The following is a 4,579-nucleotide window of genomic DNA, read 5'->3' on the forward strand; positions in this document are numbered from 1 at the left end:
ACATGACTCGCGGAACCTGTGAGGAAGCTGGTCTCATAGTGCTAAATGGCGGTTGAGGCGAGGCTGGGTGGATAGCACCGGGCATGTTCTGGAATGGATGAGGTCTGGCACCCTGAGCAGTCCAGCGAGGACTTGGTCTTAGTTGAGCAATTTGGCTAGGAGGGTAGTATGCAGCACGGTTCTGAGTCTGGGGGATAGCTGCCATGAAGTAACCCGACGGAGGTGCTGGCTGGTAGGGGTTGATTACAGGGTTGGGCACGGCTCAGATGCTTGCCATCCTCTGCATGTACTGGTTAGGGAGGTGAGCCTGGCGCTCTTCTTTGCGCTGAGCTAAAGCTACATATAGTGGCTTGGTGGCCACAATTCTACCATTCATTTCTGTAACTGCTTTAGTGGCTTCTTCTGGGGAGGAGAAACATACAAAACCAAATCCTTTGCTTCGACCACCCTCCATCATAACCTTTGCACTAGTGATTGTACCAAATGGAGAAAACTCTTTCCGGAGACGTTCATCATCAATACCATCATCAAGATTTTTCACATAAAGGTTAACACCCTGGTATCTGGTGATCCTGTCTTGCTTCATCTGTTCAAATTTGCGCTTAAGTTCCGTCTGACGGTCCACTTTTTTCTGAGCTCGACCAACACAAATTTGTTTTCCATTGAGCTCCTTTCCATTCATCTCATCCACAGCTTTCTGTGCATCTTCATGCCTTTCAAAGCTCACAAATCCAAATCCTTTGGATTTTCCACTTTCATCAGTCATAACTTTCACACTTAAGGCAGGTCCAAACTTGCCAAAGAGATCCTTAAGGCGCTCATCATCCATGTCTTCTCCAAAATTCTTGATGTAAACATTGGTGAATTCTTTTGCCCTAGCTCCAAGTTCTGCTTCTCGTTCTTTACGAGACTTAAATCGTCCAACAAATATTTTGCGATCATTTAGAAGCATCCCATTCATTTTTTCAATAGCTCTTTCAGGGGCTTCCTGGGTCTCAAAATGTACAAATCCATAGCCCTTGGAACCATTTTCATCACAAACCACCTTACATGAAAGCATGTTGCCAAAAGCAGAAAATGTATCATACAGTGCTTTATTATCAATGGATTTGTCCAGATTTTTAATGAATATGTTGCCTACTCCACTTCTGCGAAGTAATGGATCACACTGAGACCACATGGCTTGCCTTTTATAACATCAAAGTTCATGGTGTCCAAAGCACGCTCCGCGTCTGCCGGCTGCTGGAAGTTCACGTACTCATAGCCCAAGGAGCGGCGGGTGATCATGTCCCTGCAGACCCGGATGGAGAGGATGGGCCCGGCCGGGCTGAACTTCTCGTAGAGCATCGCCTCGGTCACGTCGGGGTGGAGATCGCCCACGTAGAGCGAGGCCCTGGGGTAGCTGGGGGCGCTGGGGTTCATCTCGGCACGACTGCCCGCAGGGCCACAGGCCACGACCTTTCCAAGAGCAGCAGAGCAGGTGCAGGATCCGGAGCCCGGGATGGAGCCGGAGCCAGGGGGAGGGGAGCGGGGGCAAGCGCAGAGGGACAAAAATCAACCGGAACCAAAAACTACTCCACGGCTGCAGAACGGGGTCGATCTGCTGCTGCGGGCGGCTGCCGGGAGCGGGGGAGTGGCTGACGATGTCGGTCTGATCGGCGGGAAGGCCTCGGTCTCTGGGTTCCTTCTTGGAGCTGCTGTGGGGCCGCGGAGCTTTTATTTTATAAAAGAGGAAGAAAAAAAAAAAGTCTCCGGCGGGGGAGACGCGGATTTTTTGTAATTTTTTGGGGGTTTTTTAAAAGATTTTTTTTAGATTTTTTTTGGATTTTTTAATAATAAATGTGTGTTCCGAGCCCGGAGCACACACTCCGCACTCTCAGCACTAACCGCCGGGGAGAAGGGCTTATTTTTATTTTTGATTATTAATTATTATTATTTTGTTGTTGATACAGGGTCTCCTGTAGTTTAGACTCCTAGTTATCTTCCTGTCTCAGCCTCCTGAGTGCAACGATTACAGGGGTGCACCACCACTCCCATTTTGGGGCAGGCATGGCATGCCTGGGCTTTAGGCACCTGGCTCGGCATGTGATACCAGGAATTGAACTTGTGCCCTTGCGCTTGCCAGGCAGGCACTTAGACCACCGAGCTATCTCCCCAGCCCTTTATTTTTAGACTTGCAAAATTACCAAAATTTTGCTCCTGTGCCAAATTCTCAGAATACTGGGATTAGAGACATGGACTATCACTCCAGTACTTCCTGTAGCATACAGTGGTCACTTAATAAATATTTGTTGAATAAATGAGTTGGAGCTCAGTAGCAAAGCATTTAATGTGAAGATTGATCAAGGATTGATCAATAATAATAGCTTTAAATTATACATGTTATATATTCAGTTGCTTCAGTAGATTACAATTATTCAGATTTTCTGTTCCCATGTGGAATGAAAAATTGTCATGGGTTTTATCAACATCTAAATTTGTTGGCAAAAGTTTATGCTACCATACTTGTTTTTTATGGCTACTGGATTTATAGGGATTCTTTTTCATTTGATACTCGTTATTAGCATTTTTTTCTTTTATTCTTATTTTTGGTTATAAACAATGTAAGTTTATTATTTCATAGTTCTTTTCTGTCTTGTTTTGTACTGGGAATTGAACTCACAATCTTGTGTTTTCCAGAACATAGTTCTTTTTTTGAGACAGGTTTCTCATTATTCAGTTTAGCTGGCCTTGAACTTTTAGCAGTCCCATCTCAACCTCTTTAGTGCTGAGATTACAGATGTGCCTCACCACACTTGGCATGTTTATAGTTTCCTAGGTCAGAAGTTCAGTAGACTTAGCTGGTTTCTTTACTTCAAGAACAAAGATCTATATGAAGTTGATGACAGGGCTATAGTCAATTTTGATGGTTTTCAGAGGGTTCTCCATTCTGAATACTCATTCAAGTTGTTGGACTTGGTTTCCACGAAGCTATCTAGTCCATTGGTTCTTAATATGTAGTCAAGGTTGAGTACCACTAGGAGAGACCTTGGGCATAATACTGGTGATGTTTCTCATGCTGGCAAATTCTCAGGGTGGCACATAGCATCATATGGCAAGAGAAGGACTGTATGTGTCTGTGTCTCTGGCTTTTATTCTTGATTTATCTTTTTTTAAAAACAGTCCTTGGAATTGAACCCAAGACCTTAAACATGCCAGGCAAGCACTCTACTAATCATCTATATCCACCCCATAGTCTTGACTCATCTTAATAGAAATTTATCAATTTAATTGGCCTTTTCAAAGATCTCTCACTTTTTTGATTTTTTTTCTATTGTGCTTTGTTTTCTTTCTCATATCAATCAACTTCATTTTATTTTCTTTCTGCTTTGTGTTTATTTTGCTGGTCATCAGCTTTTTGCTAAAAAAGCTTTTAATCATACAACAAAGTTGAGAGGATTTTACGGAGAACATTCATTTATTTATGCTACTTTGTACCATTAACATTTTTTCTGTACTTTATTATGTATCTATCAGTTTCTTCCTGTTACAATTTACCAATATCAATGCAGTTTATAATCCCCCATGTTTACATATAGTATATTTTATTCCAATTAAAATATTTTCTGTTTTCATTGTGATCTCCCCCATAAATTATTTGAATTTTATTGGTTAAGTTCAGCTTGGGTTATTGATTAGTTTTTCATACTGGGGGTAGAACCCAGGATCTTTACATTGAGCTGTGTCTTCAGCCCATTTATAGTTTTTATTTTGAAATAGGGTCTTGCTAAGTCATTTTGTTGCTTGGAGTGAGATGGAGGCTCAAATTTGGCAGTCCTTATGCCACAGCCTCTCAAAGTGCTGGCATTACAGGTGTGTGCCACCACACCTGGCTTGTTATTGATTTTTAGTTTAATCCATTGTGTTCACTGGATATGTTCTTTGGAACTTGTTGATTTTTATGGCCTAGAGTAGCATAAGCACAATAAATGTGTGCCTTACTCTTGTTGGTTATATAGGGTCCTAAATGTATCAATTAAATTTTTAAATTTTGTTCTATGACCTTGATTTCTTTTGCATATTCATTCTTTGATTTGCTGAAAGAAAAATATTGAAGTACAAGAATCTTATAAATCAGTGATAAAAGACATTAAACACACACACATAAATGAGGAAGAGACTGGAACAGGCATTTCAAAAGGAAAAAACCCAAATGGCACCTAAGCATGAGAGGTGCTCCATGTCATTAGTCATTATAATGAGTTAAACAGTATCCCAATCAAAAATGCCAAAATAGGAACACTGACAGTATCACATGCTAACCAGAATGTGGAGTCAATCACGAGTGGAAATGTCATTTGGCACAAGCATGTTACAAAACCATTTGGCAGTATCTTTTAAAGCTAAACACATGTCTTTATCAATAAGCATTTCTATTCCTGCTGTGTGCTCAAAAGAAATTAAATGTATTTTTCCATCAAAAATTAAGTATAGGGGCTGGTGAGATGGCTCAGTGGTCTAAGAGCCATCTACTTAGAACAAGCTAAGCTAAACAAAACACAGGGACCGCGGTTCAATCCCCCAGCACCACATGCCAGCC

At 41.6% G+C, this 4,579-nt stretch overlaps 1 protein-coding gene and 1 pseudogene across 4 annotated transcripts in view; one reads left to right on the forward strand and one right to left on the reverse strand.

Annotated features, from left to right (window-relative positions):
* Acaca (acetyl-CoA carboxylase alpha) overlaps positions 1-4,579 on the forward strand; it is a 292,108-nt gene that overhangs the window by 33,993 nt on the left and 253,536 nt on the right. The gene's annotated exons all lie outside the window — the stretch shown is intronic.
* LOC105743766 lies at positions 19-1,705 on the reverse strand (annotated as a pseudogene). The gene has a single exon (XR_002818447.1). The product of XR_002818447.1 is annotated as a polyadenylate-binding protein 1 pseudogene (transcript).

This window comes from Octodon degus, unplaced genomic scaffold (genome assembly GCF_000260255.1).
Source record: "Octodon degus isolate 3935 unplaced genomic scaffold, OctDeg1.0 scaffold00164, whole genome shotgun sequence".
NCBI classification, from domain to species: Eukaryota; Metazoa; Chordata; class Mammalia; order Rodentia; family Octodontidae; genus Octodon; species Octodon degus.